Genomic DNA, 14497 nt, shown 5'->3' with positions numbered 1-14497 from the left:
ATCCCCAACGACTCGGAGTCGGAGCGCCGTCAACTGACGCCGTCTTCGACTTCGATGGGGCCTATTCTCCCCATGTCAGATTCGGACCCTTTTTCCTATGGGTACGAATATGGGGAGGGATTGGAGGGGTCCCTGGACCTTTATGAATACCAGGATGACCCTTCTATAGACTGGGCTCAGGAATTGGGCAAAGCCAGTGGTCTGGATACTTCTCCTGACACTGGCATGCTGTCTCCTCCTCCTGTGGCTACGGCAGAGGGAGAAACTTATGGTATGGTGGTCAGTGGGGCAGCTGAGGTCCTTTGTCTCGAACTTCCCATTGTTGAGGTCAGGTCTAATCTCCTGACGAAGGTCCTTCAGCCTGGGGCTTCTATTTCAGAACCACTTTTGCCGTTTAATGAAGCCCTCACCGATGTCCTTTTGGGTACATGGTCTAAACCCAACACAGGGGCTCCTGTGAATAGGACTATCACACACCGCCATCGGCCCGCTCCTAACGACCCTAAATTCCTGTCCCAACACCCCACGCCTGGGAGCCTTGTTATCCAGCTTCTTCTTCTTCAGGCGCATTCCCTTCCGCACCCCCGGATAGGGAATCCAAAAGACAGGAACAGTTTGTCAAGAAGTTGGTTTCTTCCTCCAGTCTCGTGCTGCGGTCTGTGAACACCGCCTGCCTTTTGGGCTCCTATACCCACTCTTTGTGTGATACGGTTGCCCAAGTCCTGCCGCAGATACCGAAGGAAGCCTGTGTATCATCTCCCAAGCTGTGAATGATGGGGGAGATGCGGCAAAGTTCACAATCCACCTTACGACGCCACGCCTGATTAAGTACTTCTGTTTTTTCTGGGGATATTCAACAGTCACTCATGGACATGCCCTTTGATGGCTCCCATCTCTATGGAGACAAAGTGGACTCAGCCTTGGAGAGATTCAAGGATTCCCGGGCTACGGCTCGGTCCCTCGGTCTTTCCTCAGCCCCTCGCCCACCACAGTCTGCTTTTCGCGCCTTTTGCGGCCACAGAAGCAGCTCCCTATCGCGTCCTCCACCCAGCCACCGTGCTGCGCATGCTGTTCAGCCTCTGTGTGGCCGTGCGACAGGGAACCAGAGGTCTGCCTAGTCCACCTCTGCCCCCGCTGCAGCCTTCAAACCTCCTAGTCCGTCCTCACACTCCCGTCCAGTTGGTGGCAGGATTCGCCATCACCTGCCCCACTGGGAAAACATCACCACGGACAGGTGGGTTTTGCAGATTGTTCTAAAGGGCTACTCCCTCCCTTTTGAATCTGCTCCACCACCTATGCCACCATCCTTCAATCACCTTCCAGAGGATCATTTGGCGCTTCCCTGCCAGGAAGTTGCAGCTCTCTTGGCCAAGGGAGCTATAGAAGAGGTCCCTGTGTCAGAAGTAGGTTGTGGTTGTTATTCCTGCTACTTTCCGATACCAAAAAAGGACAAGGGCTTACGTCCTATCCTAGACCTTCAGGACCTAAACTTCTTCCTCAAGAAGGAGAAATTCAGAATGCTCACACTGGCTCAGGTTCTGTCTGCCTTGGACCCAGGAGACTGGATGGTAGCGTTGGACTTGCAGGATGCTTATTTCCACATCCCCATCCTGCCTGCCCACAGACGTTACCTACAATTCGTGGTAGGTCATGAGCACTTTTAGTTTACCGTGCTCCCCTTCGGCCTTACCAGCACCCCTCAGGTGTTCACGAAAGTGATGGCAGTGGTTGCAGCTCATCTGCGCAGGTTAGGGGGTCTCAGTCTTCCCCTACCTTGATGACTGGGTGTTGAAGGTGGACTCGCCCCAGAAAATCGTCTCCCACCTTCAGACTACAACAAACCTCCTGCACATGCTGAGGTTCACTATAAACGTGCCCTAGTCACACCTGACTCCCTCTCAGTCACTACCTTTCATCGGAGCGGTTCTGGACACAGTGCAGTTTCGGGATTATCCTCCCGAAAAGCAAGTCCAAGACATTCAGGCTATGATTCCAATCTTCCGGCCTCAGTCATGGGTTGAGGTCAGACTAACTCTGAGGCTGCTGGTACTCATGGCCTCCTGCATCCTGCTAGTGACACTTGCCTACTGTCCTGGAGGGTGGCTACACCCTCTTTGTGCCTCCTTCCTGAGGGGAGTGGGGGGCACATCCTAATCCTGTTGGGGGAATCCTCCAATATCAAGATGGAGGATTTCTAAAGGCAGGGTTCACCTCAGCTTAGGGCACCTTAGGGGCAGTCCTGACTGGTGGGTGACTCCTCCTTGTTTTTCTCATTATCCTCTCCTGCCTTGCCACCAAAAGTGGGGGCAGTGGCCGAAGGGGTGGGCATCTCCCCTAGCTTGGATGCCCTGGGGTGCTGTAACAAAAGGCATGAGCCTTTTGAGGCTCACAGCCAGGTGTTACAGTTCCTGCAGGGGGAAGTGAGAAGCACCTCCACCCAGTACAGGCTTTGTTCCTGGCCACAGAGTGACAAAGAAACTCGTCTGGTTGTGGCAGGCTGGCAGAAACTGGTCAGCCTAGCACTAGGAGTCGGACTGGTATTCAGGGGGCATCACTAAGATGCCCTCTGGGGCCATTTTACAATAAATTCCACACTGGCATCAGTGTGCATTTATTGTGCTGAGAAGTTTGATACCAAACTTTTCAGATTTCAGTGTAGCCATTATGGAACTGTGGACTTCATGTTTGACAAACTCCCAGTCTATATACTCTTTATGGCTACCCTGCACTTACAATGTCTAAGGTTTTGCTTAGACACTGTAGGGGCATAGTGCTCATGCACATATGCCCTCACCTGTGGTATAGTGCACCCTGCCTTAGGGCTGTAAGGCCTGCTAGAGGGGTAACTTACCTATGCCACAGGCAGTGTGAGGTGGGCATGGCACTCTGAGGGGAGTGCCATGACGACTTTGTCATTTTCTCCCCACCATCACACACAAGCTGTGAGGCAGTGTGCATGTGCTGAGTGAAGGGTCCTCAGGGTGGCGTAAGACATGCTGCAGCCCTTAGAAACCTTCCCTGGCATCAGGGCCCTTGGTACCAGGGGTACCATTTACAAGGGACTTATCTGGGTGGGAGGGCTGTGCCAATTGTGGGAACAAAGGTACAATTTAGGGAAAGAACACTGGTGCTGGGGCCTGGTTGGCAGCATCCCAGAACACCTTCAATCATAACTGGCATCCACAAAATGCAAAAAAGTCGGGGGTAACCATGCCAAGGAGGCATTTCCTTAACCACCTATGTCAGGAATGATGAAAGTCAGACATAAAAATGCAAAAGGAGAAGTATCATTTAATGCTGAACTTTGAGGGCTATAAAAAACAACTGCATTAAAATAAATAAGTCTGAAACTTCAGTAGACAGAAGGTAATAGAGAGGCGTTCAGTGTGGGGTTAGGCAGACTAGATCCATGTCAGATGTTCAGAATGTCCAAGTGAGATGCATTTGCATTTAATAAACGTAAGTCATTACTTAGTCAGGGGTTATCCTTTAAATCCTCGTGGAGTGAGGTCTACGAAGAACACTGTTGGAATAACTTGAAGGAGTGTAGCCCTACGGCAATATCGTGTGAACCTTTTGTAAGAGGCCGGTTTCGATTGTATAGACTACAAAGAAAGTGGACAGAACCCCACAAATATACTGTTGGTATGACTGTACGTGAGTCATCTGGAGAGAAGCTCTCAAAGAATAACTGAGCTGGATGAACTACTCGGGCATGACAGTGCTTGATTTGAGCCGGTTGTTGCAGATAGTGGCACTGGAATGCATTTTTTGGGACCAAGACTAACTTTTTCCTCATTGAACGGTAAACCAAATCAACAGGGTGAAAGGCAGAAAATGAATATGGGGGAGAAAGAGAAGTATAAGAAAGCAATGGACGCGTACTAAGACTGGATGAAAGTGAACCTACAGGACTGAGATAAAGAGTATGAAGAATAGGGTGGGTGGGGAAGAGGCATGAGGTGGAATGAAGAATATACTACCTCTTGTGTTCTGCAACTCTGGTGCTGGTGGAGAGCTCACGAGAAAAACTTCTGGTCCCCTGCACTTAGTTTTGTACAAATTAAACACTGTAAACATGGTCAATTTAAGATTCTTAGTTGGGCCATTGGATAATCTAGATTAACTTCGTTGACTTTAGGGCATTCTTAGTGCAGCCTCCTCCTCCTATTGGACATTCTGCATGTTTTTACCTTGCGTCTTGTTTTTTTCTTCTCTAAACTACTTTAAACTAGTAGCTTTCAAGGTTCCCAAGCCCACGCGTTAGTAGCACATCCCAATCGAGAACGTCTCTGTGTATACCTGGTAAAACTACAAATACTACAAATACCAGAACGCAAACAAAAATCCTGGAACGGATGAGCCAGTCACTTACGAAAACAAGAAACATGCAAGCTATGTATTTTATTTAATTATCAGTGGGGCTATTGTTTCACGCTTCTTTTTGCTCCGCTCTACAACTAAGTCACCAAGTAAGGGTAGCACCCCAAAAACATGAATTGTGACCGAAGGTTCGACTGGAATTTAGGAAAGACTATTACTTGGCTTTTCCGTTACAAATAACTTTTCTCCCTTTCTGGTCTCCCATTTCCTTACGGGCCTTGCTCTTTTATAATCCACGGTTTATCTGTTACAGCAAAATGGCAGATTTACTCTGGGTCAGTGACTGCATCAGGGGAGACTGATCACCAGAAGCACATAAGGGTTTGTTCGAATGTATGTTTTTGGATCCATGGCTTCATAAATCTGCTTACAAGGGACCAGCGTCTAAACTCTAGACGCCTGTTTCCTTCCAGCGCTGGTTGTAATTTAAACAAAAACTGAAACATTATGCTGTATAAACATGGAACAGCTTAAGAGAGGCATGAATGCAGTCTTTAGATGCGTTCACAACAGAAAGAAATCCATTTTGTAAGTTAGAGTTTTGCTGAGCAAAACGTGAGAAAATATTTACCACAAGTATAATGACCATAATGCACGAGGAAATGAGGATTATGCTTCATGTTCAATGATGTGACAGGCAAACTACAAAATACAGTTTAGCAAGGTTGAGAAAAAGAAGGTTTATTAAACACTGGTTACACACCTGAAAAAGAACTGGTGATAGTTAATTGACAACAGGTGTGGATTCAAGTTTCTGCTTCACGGCGTCGTAGTGGAAGGAGACCGCGGTAAGAGGCTGACGCAGCACAACCTTACTTGACATGAACTGATGTATTGTACATTTGCTCTATTGTTAGCCGAGATATTCAGAACTCTGTATTACCATCACCAGTGCTTCTGAGGTTACCTTGTTTGTGTTCCTTCATGCAGTGTGCACATTCACCTGCCATCATTGTTGTCCAACGCTAGCAGCTGCACCGAAGAAATGCTTTAAAATATAAACAACTAAAAAGACCATAATTCATTGCAGCATGAGGACTGTTACATTTTACCTGGTACTGAATCTTTGCGTTTTATGCACACTGAGCTGCTTACAGGCGCGCATTGATGCACTTCCACGACTAGCTTCAAACAGAGTGAAATACATAACAGCAGCTGCATTGAAGAGAAATATGGTTTGCAGCACGAATAAGTGTAACTGGAATACATCGACAGCTTGCAACTACAGTTGTGATGCACGAGTTGAAATGTGTAATATGTATTTACGAGGTTCAAGATAGAAGAGGAACAGGGCCGTTTCAGCTCAGACAGATGAGGAACGGAACCAATTGATGTAACGTTTGAGTAATGAAATGTAAAACTACAAAGTCAACAAGGCAATGCGAGACAAGAAACTGAGGAAGGGCAATTAAACCTGGGGTACACACCTGAGACTCGTACATGCTGGTCTGTTGGATTGTGACATCAACGTAGGTTTTTGTATTTGATCGTTTGTTTCCAGGGGCGGTTGATGATACGTGTGGAACTCTTTCGCTTGCTAACAAGCCAACGGATATGTTTAGAAGTACTGAAGCACTGGGTTGTCTGTATACTTTCTTGCTCATAACCCTGTATTTCTAAACTTCTCTTGATCGCCAAACAGGGTGAAATGTACATTAGACTTTCAATTGAAATAAAAAAGGAGGACGCGTTTTACTCAAGAGTGACTACAGTCATAGCGACCTTAAGGTATTACTAGATATGGGCATCTCAAGTATTGAAATTAGCAGGTGTGATATAATAGATGATCTACGTGTACACATGTTTGGTTCCCAATGAAATGGGAGATCAGAAACCGAGGTAGGACTAATTATCTGTATCACTGCGGTGTCTCTTGTACTTACTTACCCAGAACTCTCACGCTTCCGAGGGTCCATGTTTGAGTTGCTCATTAGGTTCAGGGTTTTGCTGTGCATTCTGGGACCAGTAGTTGTGTTTATTCCATATTTTTACCTCAGGACTAGAACACAAAGAAAATACATGGAAGGGATGATCTCTCCCATGGGCATGACAACACTGCTGACCTTGTACAAACATAGCAGGGGCGCTTCATTTGAGCTGATTACGCGCTTATAATGTATATTTGCTTTAACCGGGCAGTGAAGGCATAACTGAAAGTTCGGGTTCAGAGGTCTTCTCGTCCATTTCCTGCTGCTCGATTTTCACTTCTAAACAGCACTCTGCCTCCAAACCTGTGCGATAACCAATATCAATTTATGTTCATTGTACAGAATGCTAGGTTTGGCCTTTTTATACAAAATAACTTTGCAGTGTGGGACCTGTAGTGTTGTTACTACTGACATAATTAGGAACTTGAAGATCATTCACCTAGAAGCTTTGCCAGTCAAAAGACCAGTACTGGCTGAAGGTGGTGAGATGAGGTGGCAAATAACAGCTGTGTCAACCACACTAACCGGAGAGAGCGGTTCCTTAAAAGAGCAACAAGTTCACAACCCCTTATACTTAAAAATTACATAGTAAATAAACACAAAGTGTGAGCACTAAACATGTGATGTGTATTGTGGGTTTATAGTTTATTTAATGGGATGGCTGTGTTCTTTGTTGCAATCCAATGTTCACAAACGTTCACTATTATGATCCTTTTTTTAGGAAACACAGACTAATGTTGGTCCTCAGAATGGTCTTCGCCTACCGATTGTCTGTGAAAACGAGGAGTGGATATTGTGCTATTTGTAATCACTATGATGATCGTAAGCCAATGTTCTCAAAAATGCAAATCCTTAATCATATCTCATAGAAAATAATAGAGGAATGTTATCCCATAGGAGGGGATCTGTACAGATCATCCCGCCAAGGCTAATAGGCTTAGCTGTACTTGCCACCAATAGCACAATCACCATTACATCTAAAATAGCAGCAACACAATTTGATGAAACATGTTCGAGACCGTTTATAAAACTTTAAAACACTTATATTTCAGGTGGCTTACAGTTATAAAAGCAAAGGTTTGATCAGAGGGGGTGTGTTTTTTTTTCTTTTCTTTTCTTTTTCTTGTTCTTTCCTTTCTTGGTCAAAGCCTACCAGACACTGCAGATGCCTGGCTTGCTTGCGACTTCTTGTGGGCATTCAGGAAGCTGCATTAGCAATGCATCCCACCTACTGCTAACCATTGGCTTTGTCGTTTTTAACTCATATTTTCTGACTTTCTACTTTATTTGATTTAGGCTGTCCAGCCTGAGTTTGTCCCTTATGTTGCCCAAACCTTGTTTACTGTTTTCTTCCACAAACCTCCTTTCTGTAAGCAGGCCTTTAAATCTTGTTCTTATCTTGTTGCATTAGATGTGTGTTCAAAGTCGGCGGCCAAAATGCCAGCTGGCTACGTCTTTAAAGAGAGCTTGGAGTTTACTTTTCTTTCTCTGACTTTAAAGTGAGACAATTTATGTGACAATCCTGCTGAGTACCCATGTGAGAGGAGAGGGTGTTTTGATGTTTTTTCTAGCACACAACAAAGAAAAAATGAACTGTGCTGATGTTTCAGAACATATCAGCATTAGTACAAATGAATCACTTTTTTTTTATTATTCTGAAGTGTGGTAGAAACAACTATTTGAATATGATCAAAACACATTAGTGTACTAGGTGATAACATTTGCACACGTTATCGTTCATGTGCAGTAAAACCGTATTTAGGTGCGAATGTAATGGTCATTTCAATCGACAATTGAAAATATGTTGTCTGTAATGGCAGTGTGTTGCCACGCAAGCATACGCCACACTATGCCACTCTGTCCCTTTCCACACTATGCCATTCCATGCAGCTCCATGCCCTCCACTCCCCTCCACACCACTTACCCCCAGTCCAATCTACCCCACTCCACTACAATCTAGCCCATTCCATTTTATTTCACTCCACTTAGATACAATCTACTCCAACCCACTTCACTTCACCCCACTTCATCCTTCCCTCACTTCATCCTTCCCCATCCCACTCCACTCTACCCCACATCACTCAAATCTACCCCTCCTCCCCCACTCCAGTCTAGACCACTACACTCCAATCTACCCCAATCCACTCCACTCCAATCTACCCCGCCCCACTCCAATCTACCTTGCTTCACTCAATCTAACCCAACCTCACCCGACCCAGGCTACCTCACTCCACTCAATCTACCCCAATTCACCCTACTCCAATGTACCCCAATCCAACCCACTCAACCAGACTCCACTCTACCCCACTCCAACCTACCTCTATTGCCTCCACTGTACCCAACTCCACTCCAGTTTACCCCACTCCATTTCAATTTACCCCACTGCACTCCAAACTCCACTGCAATGTATCCAACTCCAATCTACCTCATTGCACCACAATGTACCCCACAAAAATCTACCCACACCATCACAATCTACCCTTCTCCAATCTATAAGAATCTGCCCACTCCATTCTGCAACAATCAACCCCACCCATTTCCAAAATACCACACTCCAATCTACCTACTTCACTCTATCCCACTCTACTCTATCACACTTCACTCCACTCTAATCTACCCCACTCAACTCTAACACACCCCACCTCGGTGACCCTAATCCAATCTACCACTCGCCACTTTACCCCACCCCAATCTACCCTACTCCCATATATCCCACTACAGTCTACCCCACTCCACTATACACCACTTCACTCCAATCTACCCTACTATAATCCACCCAGTCTAGCCAACTCCAATCTAGTCTATCCACTCCAATCTGCCCCACTCCACCCCAGTGTAGTCCAATCCACAGCAGTCCACCCTTCCTAATCTACCCAACTGCACTCCAATCTACCCCAATATATCCACTTGACTCTATCCCATTCTACCACACTCCTAACCAATCTAAACTATTTCAGTCTATCCTATTCTCCATTCCAATCAACCCTAACCTACTCCACTCTACCCACTCTTTCCCAATCTACCCCACTCCCCCAATATACCTCACTCCAATCTACCCTTTCCAAACTACTCTTGTCTTCCCCACTCCATTCCAATCTACCCAACTATAATCCACCCATCCATTCCAATCTACCCATCCCACTGTACTCCAGTCTACCCCAAAATATCCCACTCCACTCTACCTCAATCTTCTCCACTCCCTCAATCCACCATAATCTACCACTCTTCAATCTACCATCTGCCCCACTCTCCTTCTCCAATCTACCCAATCCACCCCACTCCACTAACTTTTAGCCATGCTGGACAGCAGCCACACTAGTGTATAACATGGCTAAAACACATTGCCAATGGTTTTGGCAGAGACCAATGCCTCTTAGAGTTATGATATTCCTGAGACTTAAAAGTTGAATCACATCTAGGTCTTACTCATAAATGTCTGCCCTGGGAACTTACTGTAAACTGCATTGACTGATCTCACTCATTTTCTATGAAAATTAGTAAATATATGACTATGTAAGTCTTATGTGGGATAACCTTAAAAGCCAACTAACTTTCAATCATGCACATAAACAACCTGGATAACTTTTGACACCAGTTCTGTTTCTTTCTATATCTGTTTTTGAAGATGAATACATCTGAGTTTAAGATACCCTTAAAAACTATTTACCATGAGTAATGCTGCAACCATGCATCTAGATCCTGAGTAACTATCGTAATTTGTTATACTCAGTGACTCCTATATCTGTGTTCAGTTTTCTAAGATAAGACCTATATTATTTAAGATGTATTTCATAGAGGATAGTCATTTCAGGCCAGTGTAATAAGCAATGTAAATTTTGCCTTTTAGGCTGCAAACAATAACAGTATGTACCAGAAACACATGGTAGTGGTCCTCTGCACAGTGCATTATATTCCCAGTGTAGGGCTAGAGCAAGGATTGGGGTTATGTTTTGGATACTGGGATAGAGAGCTTCATTCATAATATGTAATTGTAAGTTAGCTTTGTATGAAAAATGTCTGCATATTGTTCTAGGGTTGTTTGGAGGCTCCTTGCCTAAGAAGTGTAATTTTTGGTGGGTTGGGAACCCATTCGCTGCCTGGGTGAGAAGGCCGGTCTTTGTGGCACAGTTTATAGTTGCTGGGGATGGCAATGGAGATGGCAATGTCCAGTGCAGATGCTGGGTTTATCTAAATTTCAGTGAAGAAGGCGATATCCAGGGGGGTGGATTCCAGTAGGTCCCAGAGTTCCTCAGCGTGTTTTTGGAGGGAACTAATGTTGAGGAGGATGCAGCTGAGACACTCCGTGTTGTTGGGTCTGGTGCTTGATGTATGGTGAAGGTGCTATGGCAGTGGAGGCAGGAGAATGGTCCATGGAAAGCTCTGGGAGATGTGAGGCAGCAGGCGGTGGATCGTCCTGTGTTCAGGGTGTGGAAGGTCTCTGCGTTGTAACAATGGAAGGTCAGAGGACCAGGGTTCATGGTGCTTTGCCAAATGGAGGAATTTAAAAAGTGGTGTCCACTTCAGCTCATCCACCTTAGGGGAAATAATTAATTCTCCCACCAGTTCTGCTACCAAAGTGGGGATCATGACAGGGAGAATGGTCATCTCCACCATCTGGAGAGACCTGGGTCATATTCACTTTGATGCCTTTGACCCCCTGAAGTATTGAAGCCTTTGAAGCTTTTGCCCTGGAATGTCTATCCTAAATGGGTTAGCTGATAACACCCCTGCCCAGTGCAGGCTTCTGTCTCTCGCCCTCAAGACCACTTGCTCTCACCTTATGGGCCAGAAACGTGTCTAAGGTGACTGAACAGGTCAGGACCAGTCACTCAACACACTAGTGGCTGCTAGGTTTTCAGGGGGCACCTCTAAGGTGCCCTCTGGGTGCAAGGATTGTTAAATTCAACACTGGCATCAGTGTGGGTTCACTAACATGAGATGTTTGATACCAAACATCCCTTTCTTCAGTGAGTCCATCATGTAGCTGGGGAACTCATAGTTACTTGTGTCAGCACATGTATTTAAAATGGCTTCCCTGGTCACTTACTATGTCTGAGAATCGACAAAGACATAGCAGGGGCATATCTGTTTGTGCAGATATGCCATCACATGTAATATAATACATCCTGCCTTAGACCTGTAAGGCCTGCTAGAGGGGTGACTTACATATATTAAATGCAGTGTTAGGGGACATGACACACAGGCTGTGTGCCATGTCATGTTTCCTTGTCACACAACCTGCAATGACAGTCTGCATAAGGTTGGCGCTGGGTCCCTCAGAGTGGCATACATTTTGCTGCAGGTCTGAGGGGCCTTCTTCAGTACCCATGGCCACAGTACCAGGGATACCATTAACTAGGGACTTGCATGGGGCTGAAGGGCCTGGTCACTTGGGGATCCAGTGACCAGTTGTCCTATTTTAGAGAAGGGACACTGGCACTGGGGACCTGGTTAGCTGGAACCCAGTGCACTTCAGTTGAAGTTGCATATTAAAACCAGGGAAAATGTGTGTGTGTGGGGGGGGGTGGGGGCACTGCAACCTGAACCTAGCTCCCTACAATGCATGACTGCATACTTCTCCATATTAATGGACATCATACAGTTCTAGGTACGTATGCCATAGTTGATCACAGATATCAGCCACTTACAACTGCAATAAAAAAGGAATATTATTTTTATGATTTAAATTATAAAAAAGTACTGAAATTAATTTATTATGGTAAACTATACTGTAGATGGCGAAAGGAACAGGCACTTGTGTCATCAGTGATGACTGATGGCATATGACATATCACCACTTTTGTTACAGATGAGGCTAACTTTAACCTCATTCGTGAGTTACAATGCCAAGAGTTATGTAGCTTATAACTGGTACATTTCAGTAGTTTATAAGTTTTACATTCTAACCATAGCTTGTATTCAACAGTAATATTTTCTGGGGATTTTCACTATTGTCTTTATATTGAAAAGTAACTAATTCCAGATCTCCACAATAATGTGAGTTTGGGGAGTTATTACTGAAGACTTTATGAAGCGCAACATCTTAATCCCAGTGCTCTCCTGTGCAACCCTTGGTTGAAACTGGCTAGAGGCTATGCCATTTGGCAGTACCTTGTACCCATTCCATGCCCTCTGAGTCATTTCAGCATGGCCTGTAGCTATACCAAGAGAGTTTTGTGTGCTTTGCCCTCAATTACCATTATCAAGGTTATCCCATACTGTGCACTAGTTTCATTTGGTCATATCCTGCATCCAGTCCCCTCGTCTCTTAGCACACTAAGAATTGATGTTAATATGACCCTTTAGGATGTCTTGGTTGAGCATTGTCTTGTACAAGCCTTGATAGAAAACTGGAGGATCCCTTATACCATATTGAATGAAAACATGGTGTTTGTCCTTTTTTCTGCAAGAGTCCCTGCTGCACTAATACTTAATATACTGGTCAGAGAAATAACTTTCTCCAACTACAACAGATTTCCAGAGTCCAACAATCAAGTTGGACCCATGAAATCTATTGTAGTTCCTGCAACATGCTGGTTGGAGCCCTTGTGCATTAAGCCTACAGGTTCCTGCTTGATAGCAAGGTGGAACTGTAGACAGAGGAGACTGCAACCTAGAGATGCGAGTCTTTGCAGCCCTGCCCTTTTCACAGAGAGGAAGTATTTGAGATTATTTGTGCAGTCTGTTTGGATCTCCAGGAGCTGTGTCTTGTTCAAATAAACTTTCTCAGGCACAGTTCTGAACAGTTCCTGAAATTAATCCAGGCAGTACTGCAAAAACAGCCCATGTAGCGCCAGCTAGTAATTTTGCCAAGAAAAGCTTTTTGACTTTTCTGAGGAGCATTTAGAGGTCGAAAGGTGCCCACTCGCACCTATCCACAAGGTCATGAAGAATTGCCTTTTGGAAGGGTTGGAAAATCACTCCTGCCGAGCACTCCCAGGAAGAAGTTCTATAATCCTATAAAAGGCTTTTTTAGCCGTTCTTACTGCTTTTGCATTGTTCCTTAGGCCTGTGTGAGAGACATTTCCATAACATTGTCAGACCCTTAAATCGTGTTGATAATTCCACAAGGGGTCGTTTAGTTTCTGAAATGTTTATCTTTCTGATTGTATGAATGATTGAAACGTATTTTCTTTTGATATGTAACTATTGATGTTTTTAAGTTTTTGCTATTCCCTGATACCAGACTTTTTTCCGATACTTCCAGTCACTTGAACACCGTAGCATTCTATGTTTTTCCCGGTGCAACCCGCACTCCCACGTTCACCCAAAACAATAAGCCATTAAGAAACACAATCAAACATAAACATGCCCCTCAATATAATTTGTCTCTGACAAAGTTGACTGCATTTGTAGCATATACTGGTATACATATATGTGCGTATACTCCTGATTTTATTTGAAAATGGAAGTTTTTACAGGAATTATATTAAAATGAGAGCTAAACGCTCCAAACCTTTTAGAAAGATTGCAAGAAAGGGATCGAAAAAATGTTATGCTTGAGATAATTTGACCATGGCTAAATGTTCTATGCTTGTTTATTACAGTTGTTAGTAGAAACATCTATGTATTATTAAAAATAATCTTACCATTAAAGCCCGGCCACCACAAAAATATTATTTACGTACATTTGAAAATAATTTGCAAGTGATAAGTCTCACGTAATATATCTGTTAAATTGCTTTTACCATTGTTTGATTGGTAACCATGGAATACCTTGTTTTTAAATATGTTTCTATATATTTTTCGTGCTAGGTGGAGTCATGCAGGGACGCATCAGATTTGTCACTGCTGGCGAGGATATTAAAATATGGGACTATTCTTCCATGATGGTGGTCGAACAATTTAACCCACATAATTCGATCAGTGGGATTTCCTCTTTGTGTTGGAGCACTTACAGTATCCTTTGGAGGTTCTTAGATTACTGATTGATCTTTGATTGTTACTAATTAAGTTTTTGGTGCAAGTGGCTGCACGTGCATTCGTGGTCGGCATATCTGAATGTATTTTCTCATGTTTTAAAAAAATAATTCAAAGAAGATCACCACAGATATACTCTCATTCATGGGGCTATCGCTGATTCTGTTTTGGTAAAGCTTTAACAAATATATATACAACTATGGGGCTGCACATGTGCTAGCCACAGCAGCGTGCATTTTTATTCTCAAAGTAAAAATAAAATAAAA

At 44.2% G+C, this 14497-nt stretch overlaps 1 long non-coding RNA gene across 2 annotated transcripts in view; it reads left to right on the top strand.

Annotated features, from left to right (window-relative positions):
- Positions 1–5089: 5089 nt before the first annotated feature.
- Positions 5090–14497, top strand: part of LOC138288587 (uncharacterized) — a 30824-nt gene continuing 21416 nt past the window's right edge. Inside the window, exons 1-2 of one of the 2 annotated variants that reach the window (XR_011202477.1) lie at positions 5090–5171; positions 14067–14210. This is a non-coding gene — a long non-coding RNA (uncharacterized lncRNA). Of the gene's footprint in view, positions 5172–6064; positions 6112–14066; positions 14211–14497 lie in introns of those variants that run through there. The other variant, XR_011202476.1, reaches the window with a different exon arrangement.

Source organism: Pleurodeles waltl, chromosome 4_1 (genome assembly GCF_031143425.1).
Source record: "Pleurodeles waltl isolate 20211129_DDA chromosome 4_1, aPleWal1.hap1.20221129, whole genome shotgun sequence".
Classification (NCBI taxonomy): Eukaryota; Metazoa; Chordata; class Amphibia; order Caudata; family Salamandridae; genus Pleurodeles; species Pleurodeles waltl.
The sequence above is the reverse complement of the archived record's forward strand: the minus strand, read 5'-3'. Positions and strand labels throughout refer to the sequence as shown.